General features: G+C 33.0%; 2 long non-coding RNA genes across 2 annotated transcripts; one reads left to right on the top strand and one right to left on the bottom strand.

Annotated features, from left to right (window-relative positions):
• The first annotated feature begins 780 nt into the window (after nt 1-780).
• LOC138140578 (uncharacterized) lies at nt 781-6,115 on the top strand. The gene is made up of 2 exons (XR_011162620.1): nt 781-3,946; nt 4,000-6,115. It is a non-coding gene; the product is annotated as an uncharacterized lncRNA (long non-coding RNA).
• A 2,361-nt stretch (nt 6,116-8,476) lies between these two features.
• Nucleotides 8,477-9,210, bottom strand: LOC138140501 (uncharacterized). Its single transcript, XR_011162520.1, has 2 exons — nt 8,934-9,210; nt 8,477-8,874 (listed from the first exon to the last, which is right to left on the bottom strand). It is a non-coding gene; the product is annotated as an uncharacterized lncRNA (long non-coding RNA).
• Nucleotides 9,211-18,794: the final 9,584 nt, after the last annotated feature.

Here is an 18,794-nt window from a genome sequence, read left to right as displayed (position 1 = left end):
CCTACATTTCTAACCGGTAGGGAAAAAAATTAATTTCAAGCCAAGCAGGGCTTAATCCCCAAATATGAAATTCAAATTCAAAATTTTTTTGTGAATCATACCTCTTTGTAACTCAATCCGTGGACATACTGTATAACGTGCCGGCTATACGTTATACAGGATTATTCACGTAAGATGACGAGCTTGAAAGGTAAAAATGAAACCCAAACTATACTTTACAAAGCATCAAGGTGATCTTTATTTAACAGGCCATGACACTGACCAGAGACAGTGTGCTATGGAAGGGCCTACCCCAGTCTAGCAAACATTGCTTCTCCAATATTTAGTGAAAATATTCAAAATATACTAAACCTGTCATTGTATTTGCATTTGTCAAATATCAGTGATCTAATTTTACGAGTTCAAAAATGCGTTATCGCATTGTAATACCCATATAGTTTAAAACCACCTTGGGGACAGAAAAATACCGGTGCTTTGCTGTGTTCCGGGCTATTGAAACTGTTTGATTATAAAGTAAAGACAGGTGGGCATTTCCAACTTAAATATAACAATTTTGTTCTCCCCATTGCCTAATTCCCACCCCATTTCTTGTAACTTGCTTCCCAGTCTCATTTCAATATTCGTTTTTAAAACCAAAAGATTTTCCTCATTATTTCTTCCCAAAGCTTAATTTCTTCGTAATTAGAAGTTATTGCCACGGCGTATCTGTTCCCCTAAATTGTTTAGCACAAGCATGGCTACTTTTGTGAATTCTTCACTCTTCGCTTTTAAAATCTCTTTCCAAATTGGCTTCGTTTCCTCATTTGATTGAAACTTAAATATAGGTACGTAATTTGAAGAAGAAGCGCGTAATTTGAGTTGCAATTTGGTACACAACACTTTATACAGTGAGTGTAGCCATAGGGTTTTACATGCTAATTTCTCAACCCACTGTTAACTTTTATTTTTGTGAAAATTACAAAGCTTAGCGCTGTTTTTAGATTAAACATATAGAATATACAGGGTTATTCTAAATGATTGTAGTCGAAGTAGGCCATGCCCATGTTGTTACATGTTTGCTGCTTTCATGTGAATTGTCAATTTTGTCGCTGTCACTGTCATTTTTTTAGGTGAAAAGTGCGGTGATGAGAATTTTATTTAGATATTTTTGTTAAATTAACGATTGAATCCAGAAATATAGAGTTGTTTTGAAACCAATTTAACACCCGTGTGTGAACGGTGTGTACTCACTTATTCACATCATTTTAATGTTTTTTTTTTATGTGGAGCGGCAACCATAAATTTTACATTCAGTTTTTACGCCTCCTTCGACTACAATCATTTAGAATAACTCTGTAGAATATAGCCTAAGGGAGTCCGTTTCGGCTCAGGTGCCCAATTCTTGAATCGATGGAAAAATAGGCAAATTTTCTCATGAGAAATGCAAAAGTGTATTCTGGACTTATCTCAGACGGATTGTTCCACTAGTAATCCGGAGAATTATTTCACCTAGTGTTTATCATGGGAAAATAATTTTTTCGCGAGAAATTCGACTGTCAAATGTGACACTTTTGTTAATACATAATTGTGTTTGTAAAAGAAAAAAATTGAAGAATTCACTGCAATCCAAATAATGGTTGCCCAAGCACAAAGACTTCATCCGAAATTAGACCCGTTTGATCCAAATTGTCAACATATTGCATTTTTAAATTCTCATGTGAAATCATTTTCCAAACAGTTCAAGAATACAGATATGAAAACATTTTAAATTCCACTGGGAATTCATTTATAGGAAAATATTCTCAAAGGAATATTTTCCAGTGATTCCAAGAATTGGGCCCCGGGGACGCGAGGGTCGCGGGTTCGATTCCGACCCAGGTCGAAAAAACGCTATATTCTATCTCGTGATTCGGAAGTCACGTTAAGCCATTGGTCCCGATCTATTGAGTTGGTCATCATGCCACTCATAGATTTGTAAACCAGTCCTAGACTGTGAAACAAATTTATCGAGTCATTTACTTCATTTTGTGATACCTAAATGGTTGTATGTAATAGACAATTTACAAACAAAATGTTATTTGCAAAAAATAGTTTGAACATTACCTTAAAAACGATAGATTCATTTTTTATGTTATAACAAGATTCTGTACTTCAATAAAAATTAAATGAAATGGTCAAAATGGCCTCCATAGGCAGTTAAGCAATTACACAATCAATTACCTATCAAAATTACAAATGTCAGGTGAAAATTTAGCCTACTGAAAATTTAAAATTGAAGCAAACGGAATTCAAAAAACGTCTTTTTGCTAACTTATTCCTTGCTTCTGGTTATTAAATTGAAATTGTTTCAGTACATTATCATATCCTACAAAACTAGGACAAAAGTTAACAGGGGGTTGAAAAATTAGCACGTAAAACCCTATGGCCAGTGTTAAAAAAAACTCACTGTACAGGTGTTTGAAAATTGCTAGTACAAAAAAAAACTGTGGCATCTAGAAGCCCTAAGAAATCCAAAAAACCAATTTTTAATTTTTTTAAACAAAAGGGATAAAGTAACCCTGTCCCAGCATATTTTACGCCTCAGGCGGGGCAGTATTGTTTAAACCTTGGTAATCAAGCGTGATAATGAAGGACTATACAACAATATGAAAAATAAATATTTTTTTGCAAAATTTTGGCAACTAACAATGGTACTAACAATTTTAACCCAATTTTTAGTAATTTTTATCTCGAAAACTAGAGGATTAGTTGGAGGGCCGGAAAATACCTCCCGTACGACATTTGTATTAGACATTTCGGCTGACCAAAATATTATATTTTTAAAAAATCAAAACTAATTTTTTTGTAGAATTTGACGTCAATAAAGAATCGAATGTTGTGGAATCAATTCCGTGACGACGGTGACCGCTCATTTGTTTTTTTCCTAACAAATTATTTGTTTGTGATTATTGGGTTAAATTTTCACTGTTGTGCTTGAAAATTTGATTTTGGTCTGTTAGTCGACTGAAAAAATGTCTAGTTCAGAGAGTAAGTTAAATGTGACACCAGAAGCATTACGATTAGTTGCAGAAGGACTTAGTTCTGAATTATTACCACAAAAATTGAAAGAACGTTACACTTCTGTTCAACGGAAAAAGCATACAAGTCTAGAGAGATTTTTGCGATTTTTTGGCTGTGTAAGTTTACTTGATGTTTGTTTCCATGTTTACCCATATTAAGTTATTATGTAAGAATTTTCAAACGAATTTTGATTATACCAGACTTAAAAGAACCCACAATAAACCTTGAAAATAAAGAATAATACGTATAATGTTGAAAACAGTAACATTAGAGGGGGTATTAAGTACACTTTTACTGACTGAAATCGCATTATTTCAATTACCTGTCACTGACAATGACAGTGACATCAGGTAATGATAAATCTGATTTACACAAGCAAAATGTAAGTGTATGCTTTTTCAGTGAACAGAAGTGTACATAAGACAATTTCTTCATATGAAACTATTCTTTAATTCACACATTTTTAATAAACCATATTTTATTACACAGTTTTAATAATAGGTGTGTGTAGCGCCTGTCACCAAAAGGAGTTATATCTGAAAATGGAAAATGTCAAGAGAAGATATTATATTAACAACTGACACAAAAACCAATATTTGTAGATCATTTGCCATTACCAATCCAAATTGGATTGAAACTGTGAAGAAATATATGGAAGGCAAGTTAAAGTTATCTGGAAATCGAAAAAAACTTTTCATGAGGGACCTACGAAGAAGGTCGATGTATAAACTCACCAATTGGTATTAATACAATTGGAAGAATTTCAATTAAAATTGCCAAATATTTGAACTTTGATTGCCCTATTGATTACACAGGACACAATTACTGATTGGTGATGACTGATGAGTGATGACCGTCCTTCAACATAAAAAAAAGTACTGTGTTGCAGCGACAGCTCAAACAGTTGGTGAGTTGTGTCACAAACTTCGATACATTGCTTTAATCTATTTGAATTTTTAGCAGTTGCTTCCAATATAACCACCAACATTGACAATTCCATCACCAGTACCGTAACAGAAGCACCAGTACAACATATTGACATCCAATCCAGAAATAATAAAGCTGACAGTAACCAAATAATTTTTGCATTGTTCTTTAAGGTGGATAATTGTAACATTAATGTTTACAATAACTGTAATTTTACAAAACAAATTATGTTAATAATGTTGCAAATTATTAAAATGTCGTACTTAACCACTATTTCCTTGTAAAAATGAATCATCTTTCTGCATTCTGCAGGTGAATACAAGATGTTGAGGTTAGAATAAGTATATTTTTCAATTGCACTTTGGCACCAACAGCTAGTACCGTGAGATCATTTAAATTTATAATTAAAGTAGTGAGATAGCCGAGTTGGGATTTGAACCAACCGCCAGCAAAAGCCAGGAAATTACCGGAGTGGGCACCACCAGCGACCACTGGGGGCGTGGGTGGAAGCCGACAGGGGATGAACGGCCATGTTTTTTTTTTGAGACACTTCTCCCTTGTCTGTAGATGAGTGCAGAGGTACCCTGTGCGATTTTCTGTTTTTTTTTTGTGCTCTAACTGTGAGATTTTCGGTGTTTTCCGAATTACATGAGACGTTGTTGTTGTCCAGTCCTTCTGGTTTGAACTAGGTATGTTTGCGGTACTAAAACTATGTCTGTTTCGCACGGAATGTATTTTTAACTATTATAATTGTTCGCACGTGGTTTGTTGATGTGGCCACCATATTGTATAAAATCCGCAATTATCTCGACCATCCCCATGTATCACGCTTTTTAACAATTGTAAGCTTGCGAAGGAGAGTAAGGCAGCCTGGTTCTAGTTTTGCTAAATTTATAAAACCGTACGGATCACGTTTTTTTTGTAAAATCAGGTGTAACAATTCACTAACGTTCCTAAAAAGAAAAGAAAAGGGCGCCAAGTTTTTAGAATGGGTCTGTGGCTTTCATTTTTTTGTTATAGGCGCACTCCCTCATTTTGATTCCTTTTTTTTTAACTAGTCCGAATGACGCTTTTTGGTGTAACAAGTATCTATTTATTGCTTAACATTTTTAATCAAAATTTGAAAGTTTCCACTCTCCATCCCGGTAGCAACCAATTGGGTTTATATTTCAGGTATCTGCGCGGGCTTTTCCTTATCCAGGGATCTTCTACATTTAGGTATTTTCATCGTTTAGTCCCGGGGCGCCCTCCATATTATTCAAGGGGGGGTCCCTTGTCGATGATCCGGCTCTAATAGGCTAGGGTCGACTGGACTGTGTTTTTTTGTTTATTGTTATGTATGTGGTAATGGTTGTTACCACCTTTCCATCCCAAATTGAAAGTGTTTCTAGATAGCTCTGTCAACAAATATTTGTCGCGTTTCTTCTTTTGTTTGCTTTTTTCCAGTTTGCTGTAGCTGTAAATTCTAGACCTTACCGCGAGGGTCTCTCTCTGTTTGAGTCTGAGTCTGTGTAGCCTGACAAGCACGTTGTGTTTTCTTTTGCTTTGGAAAAGAAATGCTCACTTCAACCGATGAACTTAGAGTACCTCAATTTGTTGACTTACGTAAAGCAGTTAGGACCTTTCCCTTATCACTAAATCACGGGTAGGCGGGAAATGTTAAAGTCGTAAGGATAGGTACCACAGACCCCCGGACCACCCAAAGCCACTCACTCCTTCTACAGCGTATCTGCCGTATTTTGTAAATTAACTTGGAAAAGAAAAACAGAACATGCTGAAGTTCTCGCCTAGTGCCCGCTCTCGCTCGAACAGTCCGAAGTAACTGGTTTGTTTGTAATGTACATGACCCTCCTGTTTTCTTTCTGAATTTGAATTGTGTTGTTTACGAAATCAGTTTGCTCAATTCTCACTAACTGTCCCGTCCACGTTGTCACTTCGGACTTGTTCGTATTTTCAGGAGAGGTTTTTAGCGGAGCCTCATTCGGGGGTCTGGGAGAATGGCCAGAGCTCACCATTTTCCTAGAGTTCTAAATGAGTAGTCTTCTCACATTTGAGGAGACTTGGGTGCCCTCTCCCGAGACGTTTTATTATTCATGAATCCCGGCGTTAACGAAAATGATAACTTTGAATAAATAGCTGGTTTTAATTATTGTGTTGTTTTATTTGCACTCTTCTGTGTGGTTCACAAACCCTGTTGGAACGAATCTGGTAATGTTTAATTTGTATTTAAAAAAAAACACAACCTAGGGAAATTAACTAAGTACGATCACGCGCTCTCGGCCAGTTTTTTTTGAATTTCGCGGGTTTTATTTTTCATTGTGTATGTTGGTAGAAAAAAAATGAGATGGACGCTTGGTGGGAAATTTGAATTACCCACTTGGTTCATCACAGTAGGCTATGGCTTCTAAATTACTATCCATTTTCTAAACTGCCGCACTGTCAAAGTGTTTGTAACTTGTGGCACTACCGTTCTGAGGCTAGTAATTTTTACTTTAACGTTGGCGCAAAAATTTGAAATTTCAACTTTGAAGTTAAGTTTAATAAATTCGCTTTCTTTCATTCAAAGAAATACTTACACGAAATGGCTGAACAAGAAGAAGATATGAAATGTAAAAGAATGCTGTTAACGGCAGGGTATTGTTAATTATTGTTTGGGAAGAAGAGAATTCACTCCATTAATGTAACCAAACTTTTCTTGTTGACGTTTTTATAACTAGATTTTGTGTACAGGCAGGTACACTAAAAAAAAAAATCAAAAATTTTGGGCAGCATCCTTTCATGGAAGTCGGGATCAGTTTCAATTTTTTCTAAAATCATTGGCTACGGTGTCCATATACAGTGTGGAAATTACTTATGGAATAAATTCAATACATATTTTCAAAACTAATAAGTAATAACATTTGTCAAAAACGCTGAAAGAGGTCAATTTTTATTTCTAGTAATACTTATTTTAAGTTACTTCACTTGTAGATGACATCATCCATTTTTGAGCTATGACATCATCCCCAATTTTTTTAAATGACAACCCCCACTTTTTTCTTCTCTTTCTGGTAGATCCGCCTACTACCTAAACTATGAATTCAAAAATTTGGTAATTAACATAACAATTTTTTTGAGAAAATGACTAATTTTACTTCAAAACTTTAATTTAATTTTTTAAGTTTTTTTTTTTTCTATGGGGTTATTTAAAATATAGGGTTTACTTCAATAGAGCAAACAGTTTAGAAGATTTACGAGAAGAATTCGCTCCAAAATGGAACAAATCAACCCTAACATTATTGAGCGCGGTGTACAGTGTTTACACTCCTGTGTGAGTGCTAAATAGTTGGCGGGGGGCAATTTCAACATTTGCGTCAAACACGCCGAAACAGGTAGATTTTTATTTCTCATGGTGCTTATTTTAAGTTGCTTCGCTTGTTCATGACGTCATCCATTTTTGAGCTATGACGTCATCACCATTTTTTTTAAATGACAACACTGACTTTTTTATTCTTCTTCTGATAGACCTTACTACTACCTAAACAATTAATGAAAAAAATTGGTACCTTAGACAACAATTTTTTTGAGAAAATGACAAATTTTACTTCAAAAATTTAATTTAATTTTTAATGTAAAAATTTTAATTGACCTTAAACAGAAACAAACAAACATCTAAGGTTAACAATAAAATGTAACGCAAATGTTAAAATTATCCCCCGCCAACTTTTGGCACTGTACACCGCGCTCAATAATGTCAGGGCTAATTTGTTCCATTTCAGCGCGAATTCTCTGTCATGAATCTTCTAAATTGTTTGGTCTTTTAAAGTAAACCCTCGATTTTAAATAACCACATAGAAAAAAAAATAAGTACATTAAAAATTAAATTAAATTTTTGAAATAAAATTTGTTATTTTCTCAAAAAAATGGTATTGTAAGGTACCAATTTTTTTCATTAATCGTTTAGGTAGTAGGAAGGTCTATCAGAAAGAGAAGAAAAAAGCGGGGGTTGTCATTTAAAAAAAATGGTGATGACGTCATAGCTCAAAAATGGATGACGTCATGAACAAGTGAAGTAACTTAAAATAAGCATTATTAAAAACAAAAATCGACCTGTTTCAGCGTTTTCGGCAAATGTCATTAGTTTTGAAATTACTGAATTTATTCCATAAGTAATTTCCACACTGTAGACAAAAATTTTAGCGATTAGCAGCGTTCAACACAGTCAAACAAAACGCAATTCCATGGTACAAATAAATAAGCGGGGTAAGCGGCCAAAGCCAAGCACAAGCGCATGCGTGCACTTTGGTGGGAGCATTGGGTTCTTACTTATTAGTGTTATTACAATAGAATAGAAATGATAAAATTAATACTTCTTTAGCATTAAAATTTTTTGTGTTTTTGAACAGACTTCAATGGGCTGTTTTTCAAACTCAACAAACTTCAACAACTAAAACTTGAAAATCACTCATTTTCCTAAAAAAAATATGTTTTTTGGAAAATCTGAGTTAGAAGTTAGGGTTAAAAATCAGGGTAAAACGTCAAACGTCAAAATTTATTAGAAAAAATCATATGAAAATGTGTAGCATAGGTAGGTACTGTTACAACCTTTCTTATTAAGAAGGCCAGGGTTTGTACATGACGCTGTGTAACTCCGCAGAGGGGGAGGTAGTTTTACACATGTGCTTGATTTAACTGGTATATTGTTCAACTGATTTTCATATGGTTCACACTGGGGATCGCTGGGTTTCCGGTGCTGGGTCGCAGGTGGACAGCTCCGTGCTCGCCCGGAGCAGTCTCCGGCTAGGGTCGATGTCGGGGCTGGATGATGTGGGCCGGTGGCCTTGATTATTGCTGGGTGATGGGTCCAGGTGGACCGGGGGAGGAAACAGCGTCTCTCGTCCCCGGTGATGGTACTGTTGACGGTGAAGCCTGCTCGCCACAAAATGGCGTGGTTGTTACTTTCGGAGAGATAAGGAGTTTCAACTTACTCTTTCGGTGTGGTGACCCCCTTGATCCGCTCAACGGCGATATATACTACGAGTGTCTCAGGGTTGATCCGCACGACGGCGATGACGCAAACCTTTTTCTCGGATTTTGTCACGATTATCCGGGGACACTAATTCGCGGCGGGTCTACCGTTGATGTTACTTGTGCCGACAGTGTTCAAGTGACCAAATCTCTCTCTCCCCCACGCTGACCCGTCATTTGCCCTCACCAACCGTCGTACGATGGTCCTAATGTGGTCGTACATTAGACCTCGTAACAGTACCTTAGGTGAATCACAGACGATTAATTAGTTTTATTATTTGATCGATCAGACCACATTTAAATCCAAAAACTGTCAAGTCAGATTTATCGGATTTAATTAATGTATTCGAAATATCATCAAATTTATAATACATTTTATCTTTAAAGAAATATAAATTTCTATATCTGAATGCTCTGTTTATATTTGGAAGTATTCCAGCAAATAATTCTAAAATAGGGCCATTTTTCTTTGATCTAAAGAAACACTCATCAAACTCAATGTACAAAACTTTATCATAAAATATATATGTTTTTCCAGAGTAAGTTCTAAATATCGCATCAATTCTTTTTCCTTTTGGTATTCCTAAATTTTCAATAGATTGACTATTATATCCACTTTTAACATTAAAACTTGGAAAATCAATTAAATAATATAAATTTTTAACAACTATTAAAACATCACCTGAAGGTCTTTGATAAATATGCGAAATTTCTTTAAAATCATCTGGCAAAAAATATAAATAATCTGTAATTAATTTCGGTTCTTTATCATAAGTCATGTCTTTTAAATTGACTAACCAAACATATTTCTTATAAAAAATATACATATGATGATTTGCAATCAAAAATGTATCAATTTCTTTATTAAAATTACATAAATTCACCAAAGGCTCATGAGTCGAAGACGAATTACCAACTGTATCTTTGACTCCGACTTCAGGGACGCTTTGCCAGACTTTGCTTACAGTAGGTTTAACTGTTGTTGTTGTTGGTATTAATTCATATTTTAATCGTTCAGGTCTTCCATATAAATATTGAATTGCCCACATATCGTCTTGAGTTAATTTATCAATATCACCTTTATAATAGGCGTAGTACATATGTAATTGAATTATTATTTGCAGAATGTTCAATACCTAACGTGTGTCCGATTTCGTGTAATAATACTGTATAAAAATTAATATGACCGTCAGGTGTATTGTCTCATTCACCAAAATACCAATTTTCTGATTTATCAAAATGAATTCCTAAACATTCATTATTATTTGGAAAGAAGCCATGTGCTAAAACATTACCTTTTCCGTCAAAACTGCTAGAACATATTTCTTTTTGACACCGTGAATTATGATTATGTTGAAACAGTGTATTAGAAAATGAAATAAGTATGTCCGGTTTAACACTATTGTAATTAAACTTTAAATTTGACACAGATTGCCATTGATCAAAGGCTTTTTGTGCTAATTCTTTCATCTCGTTTGTAGCTAACGAAAAATACCATTTAAGATTTGTTTTATTCCATTTTTGATAACGAACTCTATAAGCTGTTGGATTATCTTTAACGCCACATCTAGGTTTACTGATAAATGCAAGTGTTTCTTGATTTAATGTTCCATCAGTTGGTAAATTATAGAATTCTTGAAACCTTATTAATGCTTCATTGGTATGCGAAGCACTAGTCAAAGACGTTTCTGTTAATAATGATCCATTACTCTCTAAATACCCAAATTGTTCTAAATAACTTGTAATATTAACATCATCTGAACTTTTTACAGTAGTGAGAAATAAGAAAAGAACAATATATTTCATTTATTAGAGTAAATTTCGCTTTGCATGCTACGCACGAATTTAAATATCAAATTAAACAATTCGAATATCTTCAAAAATAATTATGTTACAAAAACAATCTTCATAATCTTTAGACTTGAAGATCATATTATCTCTTTGTAGAGACACTCTTTGTTTTTTATCAAGAAAATATGAAACAGCGTCATATAACTCATATAACTTATTAATTTTTTGATGAATCTGAAAATAAGTCAACATCGGATAAATATAACTTCAAGTTTCTTTCTAAAATAAAGAATAATCCATTAGTTGGACCAACATCATCTGATTTACTTATAGCAGTAATTTCATAGCACTTATCAACCTTTAAATCAAATAATTTAATTTCTTTTGGTTCTGTCATCGTCCTCGACTCTGGGCTGGCCTTGCCAGTCATTTATTACAACTAGAGGTCGGCCAGCAGTCGAAATTCGACCGCTTTCTTTAAATTTTTAAGTTTGAACGTTACTGAGGTTTCTATTCTATTCTACAGGCTGTTTGAAAATTGCTAGTACAAAAAAAACCTGGTAATTGGTGATGGTGAGTTGAAGTCATCGGCAAAAGAAAATTCTAATAAAAATCCTCTAGTTTTCGAGATAAAAATTACTAAAAATTGGGTTAAAATTGTTAGTGCACCACTGAGTTAAGGTATTTTAAAAAGACACTTCACGTTGTTAAGCAATAACGAAATAAAAAATTTGATGTTCTTAAACTGTCAATCTGTGGTTGCCAAGATCTTGCAAAAAAAATATAAATTTTTCATATTGTTGTATAGTCCTTCATTATCACTACGATCATCACGCTTGGTTACCAAGGTTTAAAAAATATTGCCCCGCCTGAGGCGTAGAATATGCAGGAATAGGGTTACTTTATCCCTTTTGTTTTAAAAAATTAAAAATCGGTTTCTTGGATTTCTTAGGGCTTCCAGATGCCACAGTTTTTTTTTGTACTAGCAATTTTCAAACACCCTGTATAATTATCGCATATAATTTTTTTGAATTTTGTTCTATTACGTCAGCTGCGAGCGTTTACAAATACGTCATTGTCATTATGCACTAATTTTTGAGTTATTTGAAAAATACGAACCATAGGAAAAATGAGGTACCTATGGTTTGGCCATGCCATATTTAAAAAACAATAACGCGTTTTTTGACATTTCCTTAGGTTTTTTATTGCTATAGTGGCCAGGTTTCGCCAAGGCTACACAGTTAATTTGCCTATCTTTTTCAAATTACAGGCTGTTTGATAAAAAACGCCTCAACCTATAACTTTTTTATTTATTATCCGATTTCAATGAACAAAAAAAACGAAGATATGGTTTTTCATGCGCTACGAAGCACCCATAAAATAATTTTTTTTTGGCGATATTTTCAGTAGCTTACAATAGTCAACTTTTTTTTTTTAAATGGACACATGTAGTTTTTTAGGCTCAGTCTGATAAAGTTTTTTTTTCTGAATCTAACGATGTATTAAAAATTATCGTTTGGTTCATAGCTGACTGAAAAAAAAAACAATTTTTAATTGTGGTTCAGTTTATTATGAAATTTTCAAGTGTGCCGTGAAAAACAATTGGAATACAAATAGCAACAAATGTCAAGTGTGAGTTGCAATCTTGAAGAGTTTTATTATTATTTTCTTGGAAAACATAAATAATAATTTAAAAAAATATATATTTTTTTAATTATTATTATTTTTTCTATTGACTTTTTGTTTTTGACTAATTACGATTTTTATTACACTCGAACATAAAATAATAGTCAAATGACTGCTATCCTGCATGACTAACAATGTTATTTTATACTTAAATAAAAAAAGGTTAAAAAAGCAGATGAAAACTTCTAAGCTGACGTTTAGATGACATTTATCGTACTTTGTATTCCGATTGTTTTTCACGGCACTCTTAAAAATTTTTATAATAAGCAGAACCACAAACATTTTTTTTTTTTTTCAGTTAGCTATGAACCAAATGATAACTTTCAATACATCATTAGATTCAGAAAAAAAAACCTTACCAGACCAAGCCTAAAAAACTACATATGTCCATTTAAAAAAAAAAGTTGACTATCATTAGCTATTGAAGATAACGCCAAAAAAAAAACATTTTATGGCTGTTTTGTAGGGCTTGAAAAACCATATCTTTGATTTTTTTGTTCATTGAAATCGGGTAATAAATAACAAAGTTATGGGTTGAGGCGTTTTTCATCAAACAGCCTGTATATAAAATTGAAATAAAAAATGAATACAAAAAATGAAAAATAAAATAAAGAACACGTGTTTCGTATTTTTTATCCCTATATTTTTTTTAAAACAAAAAACCTGGCGGTTAAAAAATAAAATGTTGTCCATTGAACTTAAAATTAAATTTCATCGTTTGCTAAGTGCCCTTGGCCGTTATATTCGGAAATATAAAATCTCAAACCATTGAATGATCGAACTCTACTTGCTGCGACGTACAACTGAAAACTGGCTGCCTCAATAAAATTGCAAATTTTTCGAATGTTTGTTTTTGAAGCTTATTTATTGTCATCGCAAATGCAGCTATAATTGGAAATTGACTTTTTTGAAAATGAAATAGTAAAATAGTACCTGAATATGTTAAATTTATACGTGGAATCAAAATTCTCTTATTGCGTGCGGTTCCAGTTAAAACTACGCAATCAATAGCATTGCGATGCATAAACTTGATGTGTATTCTTGTTCCATAGACTAATGCTTCCTTCGTATTTAAGTTTCTGATCAGTAAAACGTCCAATTAACTTTCAATACTAACTTATGTGGTGGCAAACTAATAGTCAAAGAATTTTGTATTTCACTCCGAAGAGTTTTTTTTTTATTAATAATCTAAATAAACTCCCTCTTGGAGTGGATTTCACTGCGGGGGGGATTACATCAATTACAAATCATCCACTCCGCATTTACTCCGATAATTTTTTACAGTGTATGAACGTAAACAATGAATGTTTTGATATTTGTAAGGCCGCCTCTACACCAAGGCAACAATTGGCAACATGTTGCCTGCTACATTTTTTAGTAATGTTGCCGGTCATGACTAAAAAATGTTGCCGGCAACATGTTGCCAATTGTTGCCTTGGTGTAAGGCCGCCTTTACACACAAGTGTCCCTAAAAAAGAAGATGAGTCCATAACTCCTTTATTTATCGGAGGATTTTAATTATTTATACACCAAATTAAATCGCTCTAAATAGGCTACAAAAACCCTAATAAATTCACATATAGGTCCAAGGGCTTCAGGGCTAAACTGTCAAAATATTTTTTTCTTATATGAGGTTACACATGTCATACATTGTTGTTTTCAGAATAAAAATCTCTATCAGAATTACTAAAAAAAAGTATGTGCCCATATTTGAAAAAAATATTTTGACAGTTTAACCTTGAAGCACTTTGGGTTTAAGGTTAAGTTAGTGGAAATGTATAAAAATCGGATTACTTTGAAAACCTGTATAGGTACCAAATATACATACATACACTTAGGGTTTTACGTGAATTTAGTACGCCATTTTGAATTTAATTTGGTGTATAGATAATTAAAATCCTCCCATAAATAAGGGACCTATGGATTTGTCTCATTTTTTGGGAACGCCCTGTATATTATACATAAATTTTATCTTTCTTTCTTTAACTATGCCAAATCTCACACTCCTCCGTGCGCGCAATTTGCTTAAAAAGGGGTACAAAGGTTTTCCTTCACGTATTAATATATAGATAAGAAATCATCAATTTCCGTTTAAGTGGACTTTTTCTAGGTATTTCTCTCTGGGAAAATAATTAAAATTACTGACAAATTCCTCTTCACGTAAATTTATTTCTTTTTCATTTATTTTATCAACCTTATACCGGGTCCGGCATCGTATACGCGCACGCGAGAAATCGCGACTTCTATTTAAATAAAATTGGCGAAATTTTATATACCTGACTAATTATTGATAAGGTATATTTGAGAATTAAAAAAAAAAAATTTGTTAATAAATAAGGCCGTAACAGTTTTATTAGTTTTCTGAAATTAATTGTTAATTTACCTATAAAGTTTTTACACTAAATGAATCTGTATCTGCTAGCCCATCAAACCCTGGTGGCACAATTACAAATTTTGACTTGGTTAGCTAAATAATTCGCTTTTTTATTTAAACGTAAACCAGACGGGTGATTTACGGCACAATGGTATAATTTCCCAACAAAGGTATAGCCGACCGTTTTAAACCTTTTTGCCATAAAATTGACAGTTTCCATTGTCACCTAAATTTACGACAGCACAAGTAGCACGTCATAAATAAAAATGATTTTGAAAGTTGAAATGTAAAACTGCGTTTAATTCAAAATCTAATTGGTATTTTTTTCCGTAGATTTCGTAAATAATTATAGGAAGTGAATCTGGGTAGGTTAGTATAAAAATCAGAATTTCACTTTTTGGTTGAAATTTACATTTTATTTTTTTTTGGCTTTGTTTGTAAGTGAAAAATTATCAAAAAATTATGAAATGTACCTTACCAATAGCCAGGTAAGTCTGAAAAATTTCGACAATTTTATTTAATTAGAAGTCGCGATTTCTCGCGTGCGCGTATACGATGCCCCACCCGGTATAAATGCAATAACTGTCTATAAAATTTATAAATTAACTTATATTCTTCAATTCTTTTTTCAATTTTTAACCTCTTATCTAAGATTTCTATTACCCCCGCACCAAGAGATAAACAAACTAGTGGAGGTAGGGCTAACGAAGATAATCCCCATGCACTAAATAATAATTTACTAATAGATAATCCGATTCCAGTTTTATAAAAATATATGTAACTGTTTCTGTATACATACAAGCGTTTTTGTAGATATTTTTCCATTTATAACATATAGATAATATATTATTTTTAATTACATTTGTAGGGTGGTTTCGAATGTATATATTTATGTAAATGTACAAAGTGATTTCGAAAACACGGGTCGAGCTTCCACGGAGGTGTCGTCAGGGGGACTTGGTGATGCCTTCGAAGAAGAGGGTTCAGGATGTCAGGGTAAACGCAGTGTCCACTTGTCGGCTTGCTTAAGATTCGGAAAAGACCAGTGACCACAGAAGGTGCTGCTGGAGGAGAGAGAGTTGTGTCACCGAAGCAGGCGCAACTGATGTATCAAGGGGATGTAATTTCTTTTATACCCTCGTCCGATGGCCTGAGGGCATGCAAAAGAGCGCGCGGAAGTGGCGCGGAGTGGCGCCTTCGAGAGCGTACTAGTGGAGCGTCACGGAACTATTCCCGGTCGCGAGGGTGTATTTGCGTTACACATTCAAATATTTACATTATCACCGAAGGGTGCGGAGCACAAATCGAAAACGGTTCACTAGTGAGCAAAGGCGAATCTTTTCTCATTTAAACTACACTACACTAAAAGAATATAATATATCATAAAAAAATTTGCCTCTGTTTACGTTAATTATTACATATATACAGTAATGACCACATAAAACAGAAGAATTCATTTGCAATTGTGTGCTATTCCACGCAATATTTTTTCCGCAACTTAATAAATATTTTTTAATTTTTTCTGGTGGAGAGTTTCCAAAACTGTGAAAATATAAAATATTTCTTAAATATGGTTTGTTTATGTAACATACCCAGTGTGAGCCATACCAATTAGAGGGTTGAAAATTAATTGTACCTGATTCATTTTTCTAATTTTTTTTGGTAACATGTCAATTATTGCAAAAACACACAAAAATTTTTCTCATTTTTCATAATATCGGATATTTCTATATTACTTAACCCTTTTTTCCTATCAATTTTATTCCTTGTCCATATGTCTTCGGCTTTTTTGTGTTTTTTTTTTTTAATTCTTTTTTATACCATCTCCAAAGGCATAACCAGCTGCACCTAATCCCAATGCTTTGGCTACAGCTAATGCTGCAGGAATTAAAGCAGGTTAAAAATCCACCTATCTGTGTTGGAAAAAATTTTATATCACAATATTTTTTCTTTTCTTTTTTATGTTTTTTAATTTCATCAATCTGTTTTTCTCTTAATTTAATAGTTTTATTAGGTCTTTCTTTAGTGGAGTTTCTTTATTTGATTGGGTGATAAATATACTCTATAATCATTCATTGTCTTCGGCTTTGCCTCTGAGCTGGCGCTGCCAGTCTTTGACTCAAATGAACAAATTAATAAAGATATCCCGTCCTCGAGTTCAGCGAAGCCTCACCATGAATTGTCTTTGATGAATAAATATTTTTTAACACCACCATCAGATAATGAGATTGTGCTAAATAAACTAAGTTTAAAAAAAATAAAAACCATTGCAAAAAGGCTAGGCTTAAAAAACTATTCGCAATATAACTCAACGACTAAATTAGATCTCATAAACTTAATTCTAAAAGAAGAATTCAATGCTGGTGATTGGTTTAATAAATTAAATAGACTCGATATTAAAAAATTAAAATCAATTGCTGAAAGACTAGACCTAAAGATAAAGCAAAATAGTAAACAAACAGACCTAGGGCCGGTTTCACCAACGGCAGTTAAAGTTAACTGTAGGTTAAAATGCTTCGTTACCGTAGTTACCTATTGTTAGAACAATGTTTTCGTATAATTTAACCTACAGTTAACTTTAACTTGCGTTGGTGAAACCGGCCCTTAGTGAATCTAATTTCGAATAATGTAAACAATGAACATTTAAATATACTTCTCAAAGAAATTGGATCGCAAAGATTAGAGGAATTATTATTAGAGGAATCGATGTCAAAAAACAAGTCGACGCAGAATATATCGATAAAAGAATTAAGAAAAATTGCCAAAGAAAAGAATATCAAAGGTTACTCAAAAATGAAGAAGGCAGAATTATTACAAAAAATTCGGGCTAAAAGCCCTCATGAGCGAATCGAAATTGGTGAGCAACCTTCTGCAATGAAGCCTTTTGCATTCGAAGATAGTTATTTTACAGAGTTTTCAAAAAAACCTAAAATAAAAATAATAGAAACAAAAGCTGAATACACCAAAAAAATGGAAGAAACATAAAATTTACTATAAAGTTATATTATTGAAAGAGGAAGATTCATCCGAGTCTGATCTTTCAGACATAATTATGAAAAAAATTACTGTCATTAGAGAGGGTTTAAACGAAATGATTAAAATAGTAAAAGAGAAAACAAATTTCAAAGAAGGAGATTTATTAAATATAGTAGTTAATCACAATGATCTCTGGTCCCCTATTTCCACAGGGTTATCAAGAACTTCTGAAATTGATAATTTATTAAACAAAATTCAAAGTATCTCAACTTCAAATCAAGATTTAGATATATACGGTTGTACATTTCATGCAGAAGTTGTTAATATGCCTAGAGGTGCTACTAATGCGAAAAGATTATTAAATATAGCAGAAGACTCACGAACAAAGAAAAGTATAATACAAATAAAAAATAAAGATAGATTATGTTGTCCAAGAGCTGTTATTGTTGGATTAACTTATCATACAAATATTGTATTTGGTAAGGAATATGATCATAATGATATAAGATATATACGAATGGGAAGAAATTTACAAACAACTTTAGCTCAAGAGCTATGTAATCAACTTGGAGAATATAATAAAAATTATTTTACTTTAGATGATATTGCAAATATAGAAAAAGTATTAAATATTCAAATAAAAGTTGTAGCAGCCGAATGCTTTAACTCCATAATATATTCGGGGGCTGAAAAAGATGTAAAAGTTTATTTATATAAAAATGGAAATCATTTTGATACAATCAGTAGTATGACAGCTTTCTATGGTCAATCTTACTATTGTGAAAAATGTGATAAACCATATCAAAACAAAGATAAACATAAATGCAAAACGAAGGATAAAATATGCATAATGTGTTTCAAATCTAATCACAAAGAAGACTCTGCAAAAAAGAGTAAAATATCACATTTATCAATGTAAAAAATGTAAAAATTGTGTTAAAATACCAAGAAAGGACGAAAACGGTTATCAATGTCTTAATTGCGGATGTTTATT

This window comes from Tenebrio molitor, chromosome Y (assembly GCF_963966145.1).
Source record: "Tenebrio molitor chromosome Y, icTenMoli1.1, whole genome shotgun sequence".
Classification (NCBI taxonomy): Eukaryota; Metazoa; Arthropoda; class Insecta; order Coleoptera; family Tenebrionidae; genus Tenebrio; species Tenebrio molitor.
Note: the sequence above shows the minus strand (reverse complement) of the source record. Positions and strands in the feature narration are given on the sequence as shown.